This window comes from Pangasianodon hypophthalmus, chromosome 8, assembly GCF_027358585.1.
Source record: "Pangasianodon hypophthalmus isolate fPanHyp1 chromosome 8, fPanHyp1.pri, whole genome shotgun sequence".
Classification (NCBI taxonomy): domain Eukaryota; kingdom Metazoa; phylum Chordata; class Actinopteri; order Siluriformes; family Pangasiidae; genus Pangasianodon; species Pangasianodon hypophthalmus.
In genome coordinates this window covers 4,377,860-4,402,882 of record NC_069717.1, presented here as the reverse complement: position 1 = coordinate 4,402,882, position 25,023 = coordinate 4,377,860, and the positions used below count along the sequence as shown (strand labels likewise).

The 25,023-nt window shown below is 40.2% G+C and overlaps 1 protein-coding gene across 4 annotated transcripts in view; it reads right to left on the bottom strand.

Moving 5' to 3' along the window:
- The window catches only part of plxnb3 (plexin B3), a 101,750-nt gene that overhangs the window by 57,660 nt on the left and 19,067 nt on the right, over positions 1 to 25,023 (bottom strand). The window contains exon 1 of one of the 4 annotated variants that reach the window (XM_053235915.1): positions 6,795 to 7,284. The exons of 1 other annotated variant lie outside the window; for it this stretch is intronic. The gene's annotated coding sequence lies outside the window, so the exon portion shown is untranslated. Of the gene's footprint in view, positions 1 to 6,794; positions 7,285 to 25,023 lie in introns of those variants that run through there. 2 more of the 4 variants (XM_053235916.1, XM_053235917.1) reach the window with 2 other exon arrangements.

The following is a 25,023-nucleotide window of genomic DNA, read 5'->3' as shown; positions in this document are numbered from 1 at the left end:
ATGGAGACAGCGGAGCTGAATGCTACTAAAGAATTTTTTAAGCCTTTAACAGGCTCAGATTCCAAATCTGACCTCTGACTCTGGTTACGCCTACTCGTTCCCTAGCCTCTCTCATTTTCTTTCTCTCTTCTGGTCAGTGGTGTGTTGCAGAGAGCTCATCTTTGGTGTGTTGCTTAGCTGGCTGCAGAGTGCTGTCAAAATTCCACCCATTTCCCTCAGAAACAGACATCCGGGCAATTATAATGGTGTGTGTGTGTGTGTGCGTGTGTGTGTGTGTGTGTGTGTGGTGCACCATACAATGATAAACGGAAACACAGACACACACCAACCCACACATGCAGAGCCTTTCTCAGCTGCACAGAGTACTAACATTTTTGGCACCAGAAAACTCAACAGCACTGGCCAACAGTTCAGTACCAATGGTTCCAGCTGCTCAAAACTGACACTAACAAGAACTAATGCAATTCAGCGGAGTTTACGCTATTCACTGCTACATCCTACAGCATGCAACAGCAGACAAACGCTGAATAAAATTACAGATGCGTTTGAGTCGTTTTATTCTCTGTGCATTTGTACTTTTTTTTTTTACTTAAAAATTGTACCAGCAAATTTCTTTCATGGCACAAAGCAGCACGAATAAACACAATTATTTTCAATTTTTGTTCATACAAAGGCATAGATGTTTTACTGTATGGATAACTTCCTTGTTATTTTTGTTTCGTTTCATTTTTTGTGACACGTCAAGTGAAATTAAAATGATTTTTGTTTTAAATTATTTACACTCCTCACTCTCGTAACTACAAACTTTTCCTGTTAGTTTCACGGCAATTACTGAAAAAATATAGCAGGTACTGAATAACGTGCTTTATGATAAATAACTGAATAATAAGCTAGAACATTTAAGAGGTTAATTTCCTCATTAACTTCATTGCAACTAATAACTGAATGGCTCAAGCAAATGTGAGAACCACTTCTACGCTGAAATTAATAATGACATTGCTCAAGCGGTCTCTAAGCTTGGTGGAAAATGAACTAGATGTTCTATTGGTTCCTGTTTGGGCCTGTTCATGTTCAAAAAAAACCCAAATCCTCCATACAGACACCATTAAAGGCAGACTCATACAGTCATACAGACACATACACAAAGCTGAAGGACACTACACAAAGCCTGCACTTCACTTCTAGCTGGGAATAAAAAGCTGTGTCTGTGCGTGTCTCTCTCTCTTTCTGTGTGTGTGTGTGTGTGTGCGAAGGAAGAGTGCTTTTGAGGGCACCATGTTGAATTTGAAGGGCCATTTGAACCCCACCCATGTGGCTGAAATCGTAAGTCAATAAGATCGCCTACTGTCAGCTGTCAAATACCGATCAGTGCACAAATACCAAAGCAGACACACTAACTCACGCACCACAGTTTCCTCCTGAATTCAAATGGGAATTTTTTTTTTCTTTTTTTTGTATTAGCATAAATTCAATTTATAAAATCAACAGATTTAAAATGTGGCAGCTGTGGAAGCATTAAGGTGTATTAAACAGCAACAAATCTCACAGTAGCCCTGAGGTTTTTTGGATAATGCTGTTGGGGTAGAGGGCACGCAGCACTGGTGTACAAGTGTGTATCGCGCACGAGCGTATGTGACGCTGTGGGGGATTTTCACCTGGTAATAAAACATGAAAAACTGCTGGAGAGGAAGACAAAGAATTTCACGTACAACACACACACACACACACATACATACACACACACAGAGAGAGAGCAGCAGCAACTGCAACAGCAGCGGGAGGAACATCTTCGGGCAATGAATTCATTCCAGGGACAGCCAGTGATGATTATAGGAAAGCGAGAAAAAGAGAGAGAGAGAGAGAGAGAGAGAGAGAGAGACAGAGGGGGAGAAGGGGGGGCAGACTGGGATTTACAAGTCTCTTTGATGCCAAACATGAGAGTGTCAGCATACCAAGTGTGTATGTGTGTGTATGTGAGGGAAAGTGTATGCTTGGGGTGTGCTTGGGGTTTAATCACCACCTCAGAGTGATGGAGGGAGCTCATTACCATACTCAACACGGAGTGGGTGAAAGGGTGGAGAAACTGATACTCTGGAAAGTATAGAAGTAGTATAAAACTGAAAAAGGAGAGGAAAAAAGGTCCCTAGTTGGTCAAAGAATAGAAGCAGGAATGAAAGCGGAGATAGAAAAGTAGCGAGATTTGCAATGTACCCTCATAAATATTTTATCAGCATGAAACGGTACAGTACGTGCAGTTTTCCTAATGTATCACAGGAGGAAGTATCTCTGTCTCTGTTTCCCCCCTTATTTACTCCCCACTGTCTTCCAACTCTGAACTCCAACGTTATCTTTTCCTGACTGCTGCAATCTTGCCTTTGTTCTTTTTATCCTTATCCTTCCTGCACGAATAATTCTTGCAACATTTGATATCACCGAGGCCCTGGTATGAGCCGTGTGTGTGTGTGTGTGTGTGTTAGAGAGAGTGTTTGTGTGAAGTGAACACGGTTTAGCTGAGTGCGGTTCTGCTCCTGCAGGAATTTCCAGTGGAAGAGAAAGAAAAAAAAAATTGCTGCAGTTCAAGGCTGTCGACCAATCACAGCGCGCTCGAGCTAATTATCACCTCTCAGAATAAACAAATATGATGATGACATCTCGTTTTGATGCTAATGACCCTTAATGGGCACTCGGGGAGCTGGGATGGCGTTCTAATAACTCCCTGAGATAAGAAAAAGATTGTAGTTGCACTGTCGGGTGAGAAAAAGAAAGACTTAACATTTACCGGCAATAAGGCAGCACACTTAATCTTGATTAGGCGCTGAATGTCAGGCCCTGAATGTGAGCTGTTACACTGAAAAAAAAAAAAAAAAACAACCAAGAGCTGAAGAGCTGGAGACATCCTTCCATATGATTATGATTATTAGATATCACCTCAGCTCTCGTTTTCACACCAACACACTTCCTCTCACTTTCACACACACACGTGGAGCACGCAGCACATCAGCTTTCATCACCTCCTTGTCAAGCATCTGTGCATCGTGCTACAACATTAATTATTTGATGGGGCCTGATAAACAGAGCGCTCTACTGCAAACCCAGCAGAGGGGTTTATTAGTTCCTACTTACACGGCAAAAACACAGTTATATATACACACCAGTGCTCCGAGCATCAATATCACCCTGAAATACTGGACTGGATTTGAAACGCTGTCCAATTCGCTGCATGTTTTCTGTAACTGCTGTGAATGCGTCTCAGGTGTGACTGTATGTTGTCAGATGCCATTTATTTTTAAATGAAGAAATGTGTTTAGAGCCATTAATGACTATTTTTGGGGAAATGGGGGGGATTATATATTATAAATTATATAGATTGGTGTTGGGGTGTGTGTGGGGGGGTGGGGGTGGGGGCTTAGATCATTCAAATATCACTCTATAACTTAATAATAATGCCTTAAAATGTTAAAACGCAGTTACCTAATCATGAAAAAATAATCAGGACATGCTGTTATAGATAAATAATCCACGGCAAGTTGGTGTGATGCTACCACCCTCACGTGGATTGTTTTCCAATAACAGTATGCCCCGAAGTGTCTTCATTCCTCTGATATCACAGCGATTTGACAAATATTACTATTTTTAATGTAATAATAAACCACATATCAAGCTTTTTAACCATTTATAGTTATATTAAATGTTGTGAAACAACTGCAAAACAAGTTAGTTCCTGTTATCGCTTATGTTATAGTGGCTACAAACAGTCGTTCCCTCACCAGACTCTCGTTTTCCACTCTCTTGAATTTTTTAAATAACAAAACATTTCTGTTTATTATTAGTCTTAGATTAGATAGATCATCCACGATACAAGTCCAAGTGTAAGCTGTTACTATAGAAACAATAAGGGCATTAATATAAACCTATTGTTTGAATTATAGCTGGAACTACTGTCAGAGTTGCTGCTATAGAAATTTAATCAACTCCTTCTGAGCAATCAGATTGAAGAAGTCAACAGTGCTATGCTATTAATGGAATTAAACCACTTTCAGAAAAAGGAGACTTCACTGTTTCTAAAATGAAAACTCGGTGTCGTAGGGTTCTACATAGAACATCTAAGGGTTCCCCAGAGGGACACACCTTTCTAAGTGCTGTACACGCTGTAACAGCTATCTCATAAATGTTTTAAGCTCAGAGCCAAAAAAAACAAGAAAAACATTTCCCAAAAATCCATAATCTACAGAATGCACTATGTGATTTTATAGTCTCTAGAACGTTCTTGATATGCATTTGGCTCTCTGCTCATCCTACGGCTGAAATGAGGCTGATGGTGTTTGATGGAAACAGAGGCCTGGGCTTTAGAAAGCATCCAAAACAGCCATAATTAGTTTGTTATTGTGGATGTCTGGTAGGCATTGTTCACTAATCCATGTAATGGATGTTTTTAATGTCAGAAAACAAGCAAAACAGCTGTGTGGATTTTTGTTCTTGCCACGCGCCCCAGACTTGCGGTTCGGAATGGGTTTGATGTGGTGCTTGGGGTTGAACGCTTCCAGACGCGTTTACGAGTTTCACACTTTATGAGGAATGAGTTTCCTTTGAAGAGATTTTTTTTTTTTTTTCAAATTAGCAATAGGAAAGAGTGACAGCGGAGGCTATTTGTGGGTCTGGGGTTTGTGTGACAAGCAGATTAGCAGAACAACACGTGCTGAATGCTAGGTGAAAACCCCAGCGCTCCTGAGAACGGAGGCGGCGTTTAAGATGGCAAACAATGGAGTGATAACAAGACAGTGTGCATGCATCGAGTATGTGTTTGCGGGTGTGTTGTGTATAATTGCGTGGGCAAGAGTGAAGGGAATATCTGTGTGTGATGTGTGGGCGGGGGTAAGAGAGACAATCGGGCATCGGTGGTGCATGAGAGAGAAAAGAGTAACGGGGGGAATTAGTGTGTGTGCATGTGTGTGGATTCAGATTCCACTTCTGGCAGCTCTGACCGTGGCAAACTGCTGCTCTGACAGGGCAGCCACACCTCCCTAGAGACTAATACAATAACCAGCAGAAATAACCAAGCGAACCCCCGGGGAAGGAGATTGAACAAATGCATGATTAAATATCCAGTAATACTCTGATTAGTGTCTAACGCTTTCGCTTTATTCCTGTTTGTGGCTTCTTACTTAGCTCATACGAAATCACACAAAACGATACCGTGAACTCCATCTGAAACGACTGCTTGCTTGCTTGCTTAAAAAATTCAACTTTGTCATAAATGATGCATGCTCGTCATGCTCGTGGAGTGACTAAATGTCATCACGGATGTAAAACATTAATAGTGACGAATAAAGAAATAAAGCTGAGACACAGAGGGAATGTGTCTAACAAAGGAAAAAAAACAAACAATAGTGAATTATGTATGCTTACATAGCGACTAAACTTAAAAAAAAAAAACGCTACTAAAAAGTGAAAGCTACTGAAGAAATCGTCTTATATATAAATCACAAGAGACAAAGCATCTAACAAAGAACATCACCAAGGCTGTGGTATATGGTTTATGCTCACAGAGCTGATACATATTACTACTACTAAAAAAAAAGTGAATAAAAAAAAAAACAATAAAGAAATGAAACCACACAGCGGGTTATAAATGACAAGAGGGAACACATCTGACAAAAGAAGATACAAAGCACCAGTGTACTCACACAGAGACTACTGGTGTAAACAAAAACAAACAAAAAAATACTAAAATGTGAATTAAACAAGATTTGATGAAATGAAATTCTATCCAAAAAATCACAGGAGCTAAAAATTTTCTAACAAAGAGAAAAAACAAACCGCCCATTAGCCTGGTGAAGTGTTTGATCATCTTAGTTCATGGAGAGGCTCTTGAATGAGTTGACAGCTCTTCTGCCTTTTCACACTTTCTCAAGTGGAAAGCACACACACACACACACACACACACACACACACACACACAGACACACTTTCACCTTCCTATCCTTGTGAGGACCTTGCACTGACACCTAATTAATACTGTGCTTTCACCTAAATCTGACCCTAATCTTAACCTCAGTAACCAAAAGGAAGCCTTTTGGATCTTTTAGTTGTTTTTATTTTAAATACAATAAATTTTATTGAATTTTTGTGAAATTATACAAAATGATGACGTTTTCTTTGTAAGGACTAGCCAAATGTTTCCACAAGGGCTAAACTGAGAGACATTCCTATCCCTGTGGTCCCCACTGAGATATAAAAACAGGCGCCCACAAACACGAGCGCGGGCGCGCGCGCGCGCGCTCACAGACACGCGCACACAGCAGTGCAGCCGCTGACGAGGAGCTCGCGCTCGGTTTAAAACGGGAATAAGCAGAAACTAATCAATGTCTCTGCCTTTAGTGCTGCTTTTCTCAGGCTTCAGTGAGCTGTTTTCAAGGCAAACTGAGGAGCTGACACACCTGAACGACTCGGAATAGACGGCAAGCAGCCGGAAAAGCTTTTACTAACACACAACACTAACAAACGTTCATTCAGAGGTAAAAAGACAAGACACAAGAGGACAGGAATGAAGGGGTATGTTGAACATACACACTGTAACTAATGGCAACAAGATGACCAAGAAAATACTCTCAGCTCTTTCTCAGCAGCGATTGTTTAAACTTCCTCACTCGTCTCTAAGCGTTTTATTTGAGTCTTGGCAGGTATTTAAACAACACAAACGTCGCCATGTTGTTAAACAGTTTAAAATCAGGTAATAACGCTAATAACGGTCGAGAAATTTTAAAACAACTCCGCTCGCGCATAGCGCTACTTACTTTATTTCTTCAGCACCGCCGACTTTTCATTCCCTTCACCCCAGAAGGACAGAGAGTGTCGTCTTTGCTTTTTTTTTTTTTTAATTGTATTTTTATTTTCAGAACTCCAAAACGTTTGAGAGAAAACTCCAAACTCTTACAAAGCGCAGAAATCCCATCGCGTGCGCATGTTAACTGAGCTCGTGCGTTTCAACGGCAGTTGAGATTAGAGCGAGAAGAACAGCGCGAGCCGAGCCGAGCCTCGTGCGTCTGGGCGGAGCTTTCGCCAACAAAAGGGGCGGGGTATGCAAATTAACATTCAATTGTCCTTATCTCAAACATGTGTATTTAAAGTCGAAAGCCACGCCCACTATTCTCCAGGGAGAGTTCCTGACTTTCATTACTGCCACAATTCTCTGGATTTTTATGGCAAACTGTCAACTGATTTTGTGTGTGTGTGTGTGTGTGTGTGTGATTTAAAAGGCTTGTGCTTATCATCGCCCCTTACTGTTTTAAAAAAATATTGTTTTATTTACTCAATTCTTCCTGTTTATTTCAAATTTCCAGCATCACGGCTGCAACCAGGATCACAATTTTAGTGAGATCTTTATTGCATAAATGTGTTATAGTTAATATATTAATGCCAAATGTGTACTAGATCAGTTGCTAATTTCTGATCTTCACAATAATGTCCTTACATTTTTATATGAACTGCAGTTAGATTGTTTAATTTTACTGAGTTAATAAATAAAAGAGTTAATAAAAGAGTTTTCATATTGAATTTGACAACTGGCTATTCTTGAAAACTATGTAAGAGCTAGAAATAAATAAATAAATAAACAAACCTTATAAAAATACTGAGTTATGGCCATGAGTGGTGTGTTGAATTTTAAGATAAGATAATATGCATCATAGTAAGAATAGTGAGGTAAAAATATAAATATAAATGTGATCAGTGTACATTTTGAAAGTTAGCAGGATGACGATGCAGAATACAAAATAAAAAGCTTTTTAGACATGACTACAGCTACAACATGACGTGGCTACAGCTAATCATGCAGAGGACAAGGTTGCCTTTGCTTACTGAAAATTTATTTAATAGCTACTTTTATTACCGAATATTTCCTCCTTTATGCAAAACGAATAGCCACATGATGACGACATAACGACTTACAGGTAGTGGAAAAATCTTATACAACATGATACAAAGGTAGATAGTGTTTATTTCACCCTGTGTTGTCCATGTAGCCACACCCTTGCCCCTTTTTCTTTCTTTTTTTTAAACTTCTTCTCATTTCTGTTATATGAAATCTGCTACATAATGCCAGCCGACTTACAAAGCTTTGGTAAACAGAGAATTAAAAAAAATGCAGTGTTCAATGTTAAGGTCAATAACCTACATCTATCCCACTGAGGATTGTTGCCAGGGTTACCTCGGAGACAGGCCACACCCCCCACCCCACCCCGAAAAAAAAAAAAAAAAAAAAACCTGTATTTGTGGGCCTTTGAAGTAATTACTCTTAGGTTATAATAATAATAATAATAATAATAATAATAATAGTAATATTTTTCTAATAGTGTAACAGTAATATTTATGTAATATTAATTATGTGATATCTGTGCAAGTCCCATGTTTAGCATTGAACTGTAGGTTACATACTATGTATAATAACAGTTATATTACTCATTTATCAACATCACAGTGGTCTAATATAACAATATTTAATTTTCCATATCTCAGGTGGGAATGTAAAACTAGGCATGCACTTACATTCACACCTCCTCCCGTACGCCGCTGCTCGAGGAAGCAGATGGTTTTTTGGCACGTTACTTGCCTTCGCTAAACCAGGGTTTGACATTAGACATGAAACAGCGTTGAACCAAAAACGTGTCGGATTTAATAGATTATTGCACATCCCTTTGGACCCTGTCTGTCTAATGGGACACAGCTGCGAAGAATTTCCCACGATGTCAAATTTTCAGAAACAAACAGGTTTAAAAAAAAAAAAAAACTTTTGTTGTTAAAAATACACCAAAATATGGATTTCCATTAAATGGTTTTAATGGAGAAAAAAAAGGGAATGGATCCAAACTGAAAAAGTCATATTAACCTGCCACTGCCTGTGGGTGTGTGTGTGTGTGTGTGTGTGTGTGTGTGGGTGTGTGTGTAAGAAAATCAGAGAGAGAGAGATAGTAAGTGAGGAAGAGGGAGTAGATTATATGTAAAGGTGAGACAGTTGAGTATATAGAGACAGAAAGAGAGAGAGAGAGAGAGAGAGAGAGAGTGACAGGGGCAGTGGACTGGACAGCTCCCCGATGGGAGACAGAGGACGAGCTCAGCTGGGAGTGTTTGGCCAGCAGTGAAGAGCCTCATCAAACCGCTCATAAAATATTAATCACACTCACAAAGAGCCTCCATCACACACTCCAGACAGACGAGGAAGAGGAGGAGGAGGAAGAAGGAGAGAGAGAGAGCGAGACAGAGAGAAATTATAAGAAAAAGAGGCAGAGAGACATAGGTAAAGTGGAGGACGTAGAGACAGGTGGACAGATTGAGAAAAGCAAGGACTAAATGAAAGGAAGGAAAAGTGAGAGAAAGTGACAGAGATGAGAATGAGAGATAAGGTGAGATGAGAAGGAGAGAGACAGGAGAGAGAGACAGGAGTTGAAGAGTGATGAAAGGAGATCGAAGGATAAGATAAACAGAGGGAGACAATGAGAGAACAAAAGAAATAGAAGAAAGGGACAAAAGAAAGATGGAGAAAAAGAAGGAGAGAAGAAAGAGAGCTGGAAAGAGAGCTAGAGAAAGGGATAGAGGAAAGGAAAATGAAAGATTGCGGAAGAAAGACAGAGGGGTAGAAGAAGAGATGGAGGAATGAAAGAAGAAAAGAAAGGAAAGATGGAGAAAGAGTGGGGTGAGACGAGGAAGGAGAAAGAGAGAGAAATGGAAAAAGAGGGAGGAAAAGAGAGGTGATGGGAGTGAGGGAGAGAAATGGAGGAAAAGATGGAGGGAGAAAGCCAAAAGCAGAAGAAGCAGAAGAAAGATTGATGGAGAGAGAGAGACAGAGAGAGAGAGAGAGAGAGAGAGAAAGGGATGGAGGGAAAGTATTTAAAGCAGAAGAAGGTGTGATGGAGAAAAAGAAAGAGATGGAGAAAGAGAGCCAAAAGTAGAAGAAAGTGTGATGGAGAAAGAGAAGCAGAAGAGACAGCCAAAAGCAAAAGAAGAGGTAATGGAGAAAAAGAAAGGGAAAGACAAAGTGAGGAAAAAGGGAGCCAAAAGCAGAAGAAGAAGTGGTGGAGAAAAAGAGAGATAGAGAAAGAGATGAAGGAAGTGAGCCAAAAGAAAACAAAAGTGAGGTGAAAGAGAAAGAGCGAGAAAGAGATAGAGGAAAAGAATCTAAAGCAGAAGAAGAGGTGATTAATAAAAAGAAAGATATGGAAGAAGACTGCCAAAAATAAAAGAAAGGGTGATGGAGGGAGAGAAAGAGATGGAAGTAGAGAGTCAAAAGCAGAATGATGGAGAAAGAAATAGAAAGAGGAAAGAGAGAAGGTGTGTTCAAGACAGACTGCATGCGAGGAGGAGAGGTAATGAATGGCCGGATGGGTGGAGGAGGGGTGTGTGTGTGCGTGTGTGTGTGTGTGTGTGTGTGTGTGTGTGTGTGCGTGTGTGTGTGTGTTTAGGGGAAGGTGGGGGGTGTTGGGTGTAGGGGTCACATGCTGTAATTGGGGGGAAATGTGTGTGACGCGGGGAGGAAACCATTATTGGCAGGTGGAACAAAAATGTACGCATGTCTGAAATAATGAAGAGATGGAGGGGAGAGAGAGAGAGACAGAGAGAGAGAGAGAGAGAGAGAGAGAGAGAGAGAAGGACACAGAAGCCACAGAGCTGCAGGAAATAACATCAGCTTGGTCTCAATTAATAGCAATTGGCTTTCACTAAAATGGTGTCTTTTTTAAAATACAGCAATTAGGAGTCAGGAATAGCAGCAGTGTGTGTGCACGTGTGTGTGTGTATGTGTGTGTGCATGTGTGTGTGTGCATGTGTGTGTGTATTGAATGCTTGTGGGATTGGCAGAGAGACCCATGGACCAGCAGAGTGTGTTTGTGTGTGTGTGTGTGTGTGTGTGTGTGTGTGTGGAGCCAACGCAAAATCGAACAATGGAGGATTTGTTAGGAGGATGTTACTCTGCTCCCTTACACAGACACAGACACACACACACACACACACACGACACGCCAAGGACACATTCAAAAGAGTACACACGTACACACGCGCACACACACACATGCCAAGGACACACTCAAAAGTGTATACACACACACACACACCACAAAGCACACATGCAGACAGACACCATACACCAGACATAGAAGTACATATTCATTCACTCCATTCATTCATCCATCTGGCAGCCATTCGTTTATTTGCTCTCTATTGATCCATCCATCCATCCATCCATCCATCCACCTGTACATCCAACTATCCATTTAACCACTTGTACATCTATCCATCCATCCAGCCACTTCTACATGTATGCACCCATGCTTCCATCTATCTATCCATCCAACCACCCAATACATCCATCCACCTTTACATCCATCTATCCATCCATCCAACCACTCATCCATCCATCCATCCACCCACCTGTTCATCCATCTATCCATCCATCTAACCACCTATACATCCATTCATCCATCTGTAGATCGATCGTTCTATCCATCGATTAGTACATCCACCCACCTGTGCATTCATCCATCCATCCACTCATACATCCATTCATCCATATATTTCCTCCATGCATCCAGCCGTTCATTCATAACTATTAATCCTCCCACTCTTTCATCTATCCATTCTTTCATAGAGATATCTGTCAATTCATCCATTCATCCTTCCACCCCACTCCACCAATGCTTCCATCTATCCATCTATCCATCCATCCATCCATCCATCCTTTGTGTTCTTATCCATCTATCCATATAGTAACTCTCTCTATGAATCCATAAAACTGAATATATAATATATATAGTATATGCAATCGTGCCCTGTGATGGGTTGGCACCCTGGCACCTGATCAGGTATAACATTAACCTGCCTAATATTGTGTCTTGTGCCACCAAAACAGCTCTGACCCATGGAGGCATGGATTCCACAAGATGTCTGAAGGTGTGCTGTGGTATCTGGCAACAAGATGTTACCTTTAAGTCCTGTAAGTTGTGAGATGGGGCCTCCATGAATCGAACTTGTTTGTCCAGCACATCCTACACATGCTTGAATAGACTGGGATCTGAGGAATTTGTAGGCCAAGTCAACATCTTGAACACTTTGTCATGTTCCTCAAACCATTCCTAAACAATTTTTGCAGTGTGGCAGGGCGCATTATCCTGCTGAAAGAGGCCACTGCCATTAGGGAATACCGTTGCCATAGAGAGGTGTCCTTGGTGTGTAACATCCACATGAATGCCAGCACCCAAGGTTTCCCAGCAGAACATTGCCAGAGCATCACTCTCCCTCAACTGCTTGCCTTCTTCCGATAGTGCACCCTCCCCAGGTAAGTGCTACACCTGCACCCAGCCATCCACATGATGTACAAGAAAATGTGATTCATCAGACCAGGCCACCTTCTTCCATTAGTCCATGGTCCAGTTCTGATGCTCACATGCCCATTGCAGGAGCTTTCGGCAATGGACGGGAGTCAGCATGGGCACTCTGACCGGTCTGTGATGCACTGTGTGTTCTGATACCTTTCTATCATAGCCAGTATTAACTTTCTCAGCAATTTGTGCTACAGTAGCTCTTCTGTGGGATCGGACAAGACGGGCTACCTTTCGCTCCCCATGCGCATCAGTGATCCTCGGGCGCCCATCACCCTGTCATCAGTTCACCGGTTGTCCTTCCTTGGACTACTTTTGGTAGCTACTAAATATTGCATACCAGGGACACCCCACAAGACCTGCCGTTTTGGAGATGCTCTGACCCAGTCTTCTAGCCATCACAATTTGGCCCTTGTCAAAGCCGCTCATATCCTTAGGCCCATTTTTCCTGCTTCCAGCACATCAACTTCAAGAACTGACTGCTTCACTTGCTGCCTAATATATCCCACCCCCTGACAGGTGTCATTGTACCGAGACAATCAATGTTATTCACCTGTCAGTGGTTTTAATGTTATGGCTGATCGATGTATGTACATGCATAATATATTAGTTTCTCCAACCATTGGTACATCCATCCATGGTATATTCTGTCTATTTAATGAGCACAGTACTATGGAGGAGAATGTAAAGGTGCTTAACAATTATTTATTATGTTGTATGGTGAATTCAAGAGCAACAGAAAGAAAACAAACGAGCGAAGTAAAAAGCAGGCAGTCGGAATCATATACCAGTTTCCTCGTGTGGTTAGTGAGGTGAGAGCATTGCCTGCATGCAGCATGCGGTTTGGCTTTTATAAATCTGAAAAAGAGCTCTACATCTGTAACCTTGACTTGTGATGAACTTCACATAAATAGAATAGCCAGACAAGTTCTCAGATACACCACAGTGCAAAACAAAAGGGGTGAAAAGTAATATAACACATACAGTACAGTATACACACAACTGCATAACAATGCATGTGCGTAATATGTTTATTACAATACACAGTGCTCTGACTGAAGATTTTTACTTGACAGTAATAAAGTAATCAATGCCTTACTTTAGATTCTTCATTCATCTTTTTTTGTGTTTATAACAAAATGGCATCACTGAGTCCTATCTGTTAATTTCTATCATATTTGATATTTAGGATTCGAATAATGATTTTAATAACACAATACAAAAGTTTAGCAAAATTAGGTACACTGACTACTTAATGTTAACATGAAGTAGCGAACTAGCTAACATTGGGTATTTTATTAATTATTTGTGGCGTGATGCGGCCCTACATGAAGCAGATTTACTGTTACCACCCTGAAGTTGATTATTTCCTTTAACAACAGCAAAGTATATTTATATCAAAAAACGACACAACATATTATTATCTGTTTATACTTACATTTATCATTATGGTGGTCTGGAAGTTTCTTTTATCGCTTATAAAAAAGCCTCTATTCTCTGCTTCTCTCTTGAAATTAATAAGACAAGAAAAAAAAAAAAAAAAAACCCATGTCATGTTGCCGAGAAACCACAAGTGCCATGTCCTCTGTCCTCAAGACTTTCACGTGGAGGAAAACTACTGACTGTTACAAAAAAGTTGCTGACACTGGAGACTCTTCCATAAATATTAAATAGACATCTCCTTAACGAAAATAACATGTAACGTTATTTAAATAACATTTTTTAATCAGTTTATGTGAAGCATCCACTTTTATCCAAGCCCTGTATATGCTCTTAGTATAGAAAATGAAAAACGCATTAATATAAACTACTGTTGAAATGATCAACACCTTCTGACCAATCAGAATCAAGAATTCAAAAGCGCTGTGGTGCAAAATAGAATTGTGCAATTAGAACTAGAGCTGGAATTTGCTAGCAGCAGATTAACTTTTTCTTATAAACTAATATGTAAATAAATCTAAAAGCAAAGTTTGCTAGCAAGCTAGAAATTGCTGAAATTGGTGGAGATTTTTGTACATAAAATTTTGAAACTGGTTGATCAAATATAAATAAGATTAGACCTTTGTTCCTTGATCCTTGATCACGTTTCTTTCAGTGCGGTGGAAACACAGACCAGGAACTGTACAGCTCTCCATCAGTGCCCGCTGGCCGGACAGGAGCCTCTCGCTAGGCATGTGTGTGAGAGTGGAAAAATGAATTTGATAAGATCTTAATGGCTAGTGTGGACACGTGCTTCTGCATTTATGTGCACTATCTAACTATTTGTGTGTTTATAGCTGTGTGAATCGAAGAGCGTGTGGGCCTGCAAGTGAACGAGTGAGTGTGTGTGAAACAGAAACTGAAAGACTGATTGTGCCCAGTTTCGTGCCCTGGCAGCATGTAAAGAGCTTCCTCCACAGCACAGAACACCCCAAATACACTCCACATTCCTCCTTGGTCTCGCTCTGTCTCTCTCTAGCACTTCATTCGTCTCATTTTTTTCCACTCGTCTCTCTCTCTCACACAGTGCACTCCATTAATGCCGGCCGGTTAAAATGCGCAGGCCGCATGCCCATTACAAAATCAAAGTGGGACTCGATAAAGATGACCAGTGTGCGTGTTAACGGAAGCGCCGTGACCTTCCCGTGTTTTGGATGGCTCTCGTCGGGCTTTGAATGGAGCCACTGTGACTGTGCGTGACCTTTGACCTCTCTTTGCTGCAGAGTTTCCTTTTTACATGCTGAGCCAAATATGCGACTGGCAGAAAGCAGGCCTGCGCAGAATAATAATTCCTCGGCCGATTCGATTCGGCCCGCGTCGGCAGACGTGGAGACACACGTCACGTCTTTCTGACGATGGAACGCGCTCAGGGTTATGGTGGATAAATACAGCAATATTTCCTGCTCTGTCACTACATGCTTATACAACAGAACAAACGGTTCTGACCTGCTAACAGTGTATTTGAGCTGCACAGTGTGGACTCAATATGACACTGTGATTATATGATTAAATATTGTGACTGTGATTGACAGATTGTGATATGCCTTATATTAAAAACTGACTCTGACCTGTCACATAACACTGCAGTGTTGAGGAGGATGTGGTTGAGGGGGTGGGGAAGCTGTAGCCTCACTGCTAGTTGCTAAAACAGGGTGTGTTCAAATCCTAGGACTACCAAACAGCCACTTTTGGCCTCTCGAGCAAAAAGGTCCTTAACCTACCCTTAACCTCTTGATCTGATTCTTCTGCCTGTTGATTATTGTTTTTTAAACCACAGTGCTGTTAAATTCTCAATTCAGATTGTTTAGCAGCTCTGATAATAATTTAAATCACAGGTTTATTTATTATAATAAACTATCATTTCTATATTAACAGTTCATTCACAGGGACTTGTATGATGGACGCTCCACATAGGCTCATAAACGGATCTTAAAAAGTGCTGTTATCATATATATATATATATATATATATATATATATATATATATATATATATATATATGTAAAGGCTTTGTTACAGTCAGTAAGTTTTCCAACATGTGTTTTGTGATTTCTTCATGACAAGCTGTGTTTCTTTTGTCTTATAAAGAGAGAAAACAGATAAAGTCTGTTTATAGCTGATAAAACGTATACATATTATCCTTATATTATTATGTTTTTCATTTCATTTCATTTCCATCCATCATGAAAAAGCCAATAGTGGGTATTTATATGAGTCATGGATTGTGTAATAAATGTAAAATATAAGAGTCTAAATAAATATCCTCCACGTGAGAGCGAATTTCACCTTCCATGGTTTGTTAATATTCATTCTGTCTCTGGCAATATTATGGGCTCATTAATATTCAGACGATCTCATTACTATTCAAGCTCATTTAATAAGTAAATAGAATTTAAATCGAATGTTTAGAAGCAGTTGACAGCCCCAATCTGAAGTGTTTATTTTTCATCAGGTATGTTCAATAGTGTTGATATTTTTCTGTTTACAAAGAAATTATTTTATTAATATTATTTAGTCTAAGTCTGATTATGACGTTTTGTGTATCGATGCACAAACAACGTAAAAACTGTAAGTTTTTCCTAATCTGTCAGCGATTTTTAGACATTTGCTTTAATTCAATTTTGTTTGTATAGAGCTTTTAATAATAGATATCGTCACAAAGCAGCTTTACATAAATCCAGATCTAGACTTAGATCTCTAACGAGCAAGCCAAAGGCGACACTGAAAAGGAAAAAGTCTCTAAGACGACATGAGGAAGAAACCTAGAGGAGAAACAGACTCAAAAGGGAACCTATACGTACTCTTTTGGGTGACACTAGATAGTGGAATTATAACTCATTAAATTAAATACAGAGTCTACACACTACACAGTCATATAGAGAAAAGTCGAGTAGTATTAAACGTGTTAAGAGGATGTAGAATGTTCGGTGTGAACTAGGTTTGTACGCTTTCTAAACAGCAATTATAATAACACTCATTTGTAATAAAATAAAATAAATTATAATTTAAAAAAAAATTACAATGATTACATCTCCGCCCAACCGTTATATGTAAGTCTGTTTAGGCAGGGTTGTCATGGCAACCTGTTTCTCATTGATCACGCTGATTTTCGACTTCTTCGCATCCCGCTCTCATCTTGCACCTGAATTTAAAACATTTATAAGCTCCTTTGGCTTAGACGAGGCTTAAAAACTACAAAACCCAGAACTCCACAGTCAGATCCTGCTAGGTTGTATGCCATGATCACTCGTGATTGGTGGAAATACCCAGCCCGAGCAGAGAATAAGATGGAGGCAGCTAAATTATGTTCATTTCATCAAAAAGTTTAAAATAATTGGTCTAAAAATGAGCTGTTTCAAATTACTTTTCCACCCATTTTCCCTCCCAAAAGCTTCGTCTGTCAAGGATTAGCACCGATTACATGTTAATCATCGCCGATAGTCGATTACATCGTCCTATCATCTGGCCCCTTTGTGTGCATGTGAGATAAACCTGTCATGACCTAATGTTCATAATTTGTGTATTAAAAAGCTGACAAATGCATTCTCAGGACTTTAAAGAATTAATGATGAATTCATAGCCATTTGTGTAAAAATTACTTTTTAACAAAAAGATTACCAGTAATCCCAATAATAATGCAGCTGCCTCACTGTCAACTGTCTCTCACTGGTAACATTTAAAAAATCTCTTTGCTGAAGATGGCTGGGAAAACCATGCCTCCACCGCTCCCAGCCTTGAGAAGCTGCTACATTAATGATAGTTACAAGTAGCAGCTTACAGACGCTGAACAAATCTGTTGAGAATTTTATCAGCTCACGCTCCTGTGGCGTGTTACTGGACGTTCCATTCGCAACTGATTTAGATACACATACAGATACTGCATTTATGGCATTGTATACCAGAGCGCTGCTGAATTCCATATTCTGATTGGTCATGAGTGATGGTGTTGATTAATATTCTGTAACAGCAGCTCTGATAGCAGGGTCCGACTGCAAGGTTTATATTAATGCACTTGCTATAATGTGTTATCATTTCTATAGTAACAATTTGTGGAGGAACTTGTATGGTACACATAAATGTGGGTAAGAATTGATTTTTTAATATATATATATATATATATATATATATATATATATATATATATATTTATGGAAGGAGTCTCCAGCGTGAGCACTTTGGAACAGTCAGACGTAAAGCTGTAACTGTAAAGTTGTAAAGATTTCTAATATAAGACATTCTTCATGACGAATTCTTGGTAACATGGACGGCATGGTGCATTTTTGTTTATCAACTTCAACTTTCCACACATATAGCCACATAAAGCAAACATGCACATTAACACTGATGATAAATTACACACTAGGCTAACAGAATATATATTAAAAAAGAAATCTCAGCACTGGGATTTGTTTAGAACTCGAGCGTGGCCCCATAACAGTAATGTTATATGAGCTTTGATAAGGCCAGAGCACAGTGACCTAATAAACACCAACAAATCCCTCGAGTGCCAGATAGACACTCTTGGCCCTGAAAGTAAAAGGCTCTTCACCTTTACATGCCAGCATTACGCTTGAACTGTATAATTGGATAAAAGCATCTGCCAGATAAATAAATGTACGTAAACAGAGTGTTGTGCCAACAGAGCATATGCTGTAATCCATTAGACTTAATGTGTGAATTGGTACATGTGCAAAGATAATGAAAGCTGTATATTATCCTCTATAGGAATTAGGTAAGCTTACATTTTGGTCACATCACCGTTAAGTGATATTGTTATGCTATATCTTCCTATATAGGCATGTGAGAAAACACATTATCCACCATTCATTCACCATCCATACGTGGATTCAGCTAACTCAGAAACAGTGGCTGCAAACATGCATAAAAGTGTAGAGTAGCCAATTCATCTCTGGTGTTCTTGGGTACTGAGGAAAACAGAGTACCTGGATGCCACCCACAAAGACTTTGGGAAAGCATGGGAAGCTTAACACAGGATCGAACCTGGGACAACAGGGACAACAGCACTACCTGAGGAATGCAGTATATCTATCTATATACACTCACTGATCACTTTAACAGGAACACATCTATATCTGCTCATTTATGCAGTTATGCAGACCAGGTGATTTTTATTTTCTAATCTTGCCCATGATGATGATTGTTTCCTGTTCTTGGCTGGCAGGAGTGGAACCCAGTGTTCTCTTGTAGCCCATCCACCTCAAGGTCGATGTCTTGTGCATGCTGAAATGCTATTCTGCTCACCACGGTTGTAAAGAGTTATTAGTTGAGTTACTACAGTATAGCCTTTCTGGCAGCTCGAACCAATCTGGCCATTTTCCTCTGATCTCTCTTATCAACAAGGTGTCTCCACCCACAGAACTGTCACTCACTCAATGTTTTTTTTGTTTTTTGCATCATTCTTTGTAAACTCTAGAGATTATTGTGTTCCCAGAAGATCAGCAGGTTCTGATATATTCAAGCCACCCTATCTGGCACCAACATCAATCATCAATCCATGATCAAAGTCACAGCGGCTTCATTCTGATGTTTGATGTGAACATTAACTCTTAAGCTCTTGACCTGTATCTGCATGACTTTATGCACTGCACTGCTGCCACCTGATTGGGTTATTAGATAACTACATGAATGTGCAGTTGTACAGGAGTTCCTAATAAAGTGGACGGCGAGTGTATCTATCTATCTATCTAGCTATCTATCTATCTAACTCCAAAACGTATGGATGAAAATAAAAATGGAAAAATTAAATAGATGAAATTCTAACTAGTTATAGAACAAATAAATGTCTTAACTGTTCCGCAAGAAAAAAGCTAAATCATTTATATATCACAATATTCATACTCATATATACTCACATCAGAGTCTTTCAGTTGTTTACACACTCATTCACACTCACACTGGCTAAAATAACTCGGAGTGTGTCAATTTGTCCAGCACAGCACACATCACCATCATGATTCTGCTCACACACACATACACATAGATACACACACACACACACACACACACACACACACACACACACACACAAGTACACACATAGTCAGCAAGTGTGCATTTGCAGAGAGAGAGATCACACAAACCACCAAACACTCGGAGCAGACCATCCACTAGATGTTCGACACACACATACACACAAACAAATTCTCTCTCTCTTGTGCTCCCTCTCTCTCGTTCTCTCCTGATTGGTTGTGGCTCCTGCCAGTCACCATGCAGTCAGACTTCTTTCATGCCTGAAGTTCATGTTTGATGTATCTGAGCTAGTGTTAAAAAAAAATCTGACAAATTTCTAGTAGTATCTGATTTATACCAGTATACTGTCACCACTAAAGAATATGTCTTGTATATGATAAAGTAAATTAGTTCAAAAAGTTCAATAATTAAACCTTAAGGACCACTGTGGTATGTCTGAAAGTATCTCTGAATAAAAACATCCTTGCTGATTTGCCACGAGGAAACGAGAAGGATTGTTTCTGCAACAGTGGAGAAAAAAACAAGTTTGCAAAGCAACCTGAGACCTTGTGGTCCTCACAACAATGATCAAAGTGTGAAAAAGAAAATAAGAGATAGAGGTTTCAGGTTCTACTGTGCGTGTGTGTGTGTGTGTGTGTATGTGTGCAGTCCAACAGGTTTGACCTCAGAAACAAACCATGCACTGCAAACAGAGAAATCCTCCCACACCATGTGAGAAGCGCCACTGGGAAACCGCAAACACACAGCTCTTATTGCAGGAGGGCGAAAAAAAAAAATCCGTCTTTATTACCACAACCTACGGCACATCGAGCCACACGACTGGCACCTTAATCAATCAAGAGGAATCCAATTTTACAGAGAATACACTGCACTACAATTGTATCAGGATGTCGAAGGAGGTGCAGAACACAATTTTGACTGTAGAGGAATATGCAATAAGTGCTTTTAGGCTGAAGGCAGAGATTGGAAAGCGGAGAGGATGTGGGAGAAATATTAGTTTGCGAATATCCTGTTTTAGCGATATGAGTGGCTACACTGCTTTTAGTCTCCATATTTTTCCCCCCGGTTAATCCATACTTAATGCTTCACACACTTAATATGCTGAACCCAATACGCTGTGGAAGTGCGTGTGCGTGTGTGTGTGCGTGTGCGTGTGCGCGCGCGCGTGTGTGTGTGTGTGTGTGTGTGTGTGCGCGCATCCCCACAGGCACTTTGGGATTTCAGGAACACACATATCTCAGCTTCTTTTGTTATTACGTCTCATAAAAACGATGTCTCTGTAACAAAAGGATTTAGGTGCACTGGCTTAAGATCTAGACTAGAAAACGAGTGTGTATAAGTGTGTGTGTGTGTGTGTGTGTGAGGAGAAGAAAGAGGAAAGAAACAGATGCTGTTGCATTCAGACAGCTGCAGACTAAAAGGCAGCAATTACAGTGCCACCCTGCCTCTGACACACATTATTACACACTCTGTAATCTCCACTGTGACTCGTACACCCACACACACTGCCACGATGGAGAGAGAGAGAGAAAGAGAGAGAGAGAGAGAGAGAGAGAGGAAGGATGTATGAGGCTTCTTGGGAGTGATAAAGCCAGGCTTAGAGAAAGAGAGAGAGAAAGAGAGAGAGAGACTAAGTAGAAATGTGGTGAGACTGAAAGACAGAAACAGAGAGAGGAAGATGGAGCACGTGTGAGCAGTGGAGTGAGGGAGCTACAGCTACTAAGTAAAGAAAAAGTGAGTGAGAGAGAGAGCAAGAGAGTAGTGAGACAGAGAGCATAAAGTGAGAATAAAGAGAAAGAAAAAAGAGAAGAGAGGAGGAAAGAGACAGAAAGAATGGGGGAGAGGGCAGATAGAAAGAGGAGAGACAGTAAGATGAAACAAGAAGGAAAGAGTTGAAGAGAGAAAAAAAGAATATGAAAAAAAGAAAGAAGGAAAGAAAGCAAAAAAGCGAAAGAAAGAAAGAAAGAGCTGATGGAAAGAAAAGTGTTGCTGTTTTTTTTGTCTTAGCACTCTTTCATTCTTTAGCACTATCATTTCTCTTGTGATTTCTTTCTCTTTCTGTCTTAATCTCTTAGGATCTCACTCTCATTCTTTTTCTTTCTTTCTTTTCTTTCTTTCTTTCTTTTTCTCCATGTCTCTCTTTATTTTCCTATTCTCACATCTCTTGTTCTTTCTAGCTGTCTCTATCCCTGTCTTTCTTTCTATATCCCTCTATCTTCTCTTCTTATTTTCTCTCTTTATCCCTATTTCTGTCTCTCTCTTTGTGTCACTATCTGTTTTTCTATCTCTCTCTCTTTCTCTGTCCATCTATCTCTTTCTTTCTCTCTCTCTCTCACGTCTCCAGGGCCGCTGGTTCGATCCTCAGCTCCGGTTTCCTCTCACCTAACAAGATGCCAGTAGGTGGATTAACGATTCTAAATTGCCCTAGGTGTGAATGAGTGTGTAAATGTGTGTGTGCACGGTGCCTTGTGATGCTCTGGCGTTCCCTCCAGGGTGTATTCCCGCCTCATCCCAGCGTTCCCGGGACAGACTCCGGAATCATTATATCTTACACTAGAATTGTAATATCGGCTTCTAAAGCTGCTATTTGAAAAGAGACTGAAACTTTGTCAGTCAGTACACTACTCCTAAAGATCACTCTGCTGATCTCTCTCTCTCTCTCACTCTCTCGTTCTTTCTCCTCTCTTCTCTATGCTCTCCTGAGATCAGTCAGTCTTTCTCAGCTGATATACTGCACTGGTTAATAAGAAAGCAAGCACGGATCACTGCCTGCTGTATTCCAGAGGCTGCAACTCCTGAGGGAGGGAGAGAGCGAGAGAGTTTGTGTGTGTTTATGTATGTGTGTGTGTGTGTGTGTGTGTGTGTGTGTGTGTGTTTGGGGGGGGGGTTCGAACGGCTAGTGGATGGTCTGCTCCGAGTGTTTGGTGGTTTGTGTGATCTCTCTCTCTGCAACTGCACACTTGCTGACAGACCACTATGTGTGCACTTGTGTGTGCGCGCGCATGTATGTGCGTGTGTATGTGTTTGTGTATGTGTGTGTGAGCAGAATCATGATGGTGATGTGTGCTGTGCTGGACACGCTGACACACTCCGAGTTATTTTAGCCATATCACACTGAGCTAATGGTATTTTCTTCTCTTTTCTCTTGTTCTCCCTCTCACTCGCTCGCTTGCTCACAACTTCCTTGTTCTTTTTCTCTGTCTGTATTTAAGTCTTATCACATCCTTCTCTCTCTCTCTCTCTCTCTCTATATATATATATATATATATATATATATATATATATATATATACAGTGCTGCTTGTGAACCCTGATGATCAGGTTTTGTGTAAAAAAAAAAAAAATAGAATAACCTAATCAAATGTACATCCAAAACCCAATTTGTGAAGCAGACTTCCAAATGATGGACACAAACAAAAAAAAGGATATATTGTCATTATTTACTGAACAAAAGGGGTTAATCTCACAAAAACTGGAAATCTGACTTGTGCAGAAGTATGTGAAGCCTTTTATTTAGTAGCTTGTGGCACTTCCTTTTGCAGCCATTACTTCAACCAAATGTCTTCTGTAACCACTGACCAGTCTCTCACATCTGCCTTTGGGGATTTTTGCCCACTCTTCCTTGCAGAACTCAGCCAGATGAGAGAGGTTGGAAGGACATCTGGCATGTACCGCCCACTTAAGGTCTAGCCACAACATTTCAATTGGATTGAGATCCAGACTTTGACTAGGCCAATCAACAGTGTGAACCTTCTTTCTTTTAAGCCATGGTGGATTTGCTCGAATGCTTAGGGTCGTTGTCTTGTTGCATCACTCATTTTCGGCCCAGCTTCAGCTCTCTGACTGATGGTAGGAGATTCTCTTCAAGAATTTGTTGATAGGTCTGAGAATTCAAGTTTCCCTGAATAATATGGAGTCACCCTGGCCCGGAGGCAGAAAAGCAGCCCCAGACCTTCACATTTCCACCACCATGCTTCACTGTTGGGAGGAGGTTCTTTTCCTGGAATTCAGTGTTGGCTTTTCTCCAAACATGGCAGCTTTGATTATGACCAAATAAATCTATTTTGGACTCATCTGTCCAAAGAATGGACTTCCAAATGGCCTCTGGTTTGTCCAAATGCTCTCTGGCAAAGTTGAAACGGGCATCTTTGTTCTTTTTTGAGAGCAGAGGCTTCTTTCTAGCAACCCTCCCATAAATGTCATGTCTGTTCAATTTTCTGATTGTAGACGCATGTACATTTACCCCAGATGCTGCCAGAGAGGTCTGCAACTCTCTAGAGGTGATGTGTGGGTTGGCCTTTACCTCATTTATTATTTTTCTGGTGCTTCTTGATGATAGTTTTGATGGGCGTCCAATTCTATGCAGAGTTGTGGTCATGTTGAATGCCGTCCATTTGTAGATGATTTGTCTTCCAGTGGATGGATGGAGTTGGAATCTCTTGGAGATGGTCTTATAGCCTTCCCCAGACTGATGGGCTGTCACCACCTTCTTCCTGATGTCCACAGATATCTCCTTTCCTCTTGGCATTGTTTGACTCCTTGGCACTACAGTGGTTTGGTTGGTTTCCTCTCTCTTTTAATCAGTGTTGCCCAACCACTTTCCTAAGGATATCTAATTTGATTGGTCTGCTTAACTGATTAATTAAGCACCCAAATGTGTTTCACTTGAATCTGTTACCCACTTGACTTTACCAATGCAGCTGGGGCTTCACTTACTTTTGCACATACAATAATTCAATCTTTCATGTAGTTTTTTGGCTACTCACAAAATTCCCTCTAAACAAACATATGCAATTGATCAACATACATCTGACATTTAATTTATAAAAAGCAGGTGGTGATAAAATACGAAAATCATGGTAAAACAACAGAAAACTCGGAACAGCTCAAGGGGTTCACAAACTTTCAAGCAGCACTGTATATATATATATATATATATATATATATATATACAGGTTTTTATGTGACTTTTGAAAATGTGAATTAAAAACTGAATGAAAAAACCTGAATATATCTTTCGGCTGACTTTTTGGAAATTATTTTTAATATTGAGAAACATTTGAATGAAGACACGAAGACACAGCTCATGGTACTTTCTTTCTTAGTCATCAATGCAGGGAGCACTTTAGAGTCACCAATCCACCTACAGTGTTTTTGGGTGGTGGGAGAAAACCAGAGGCAGAAGAAA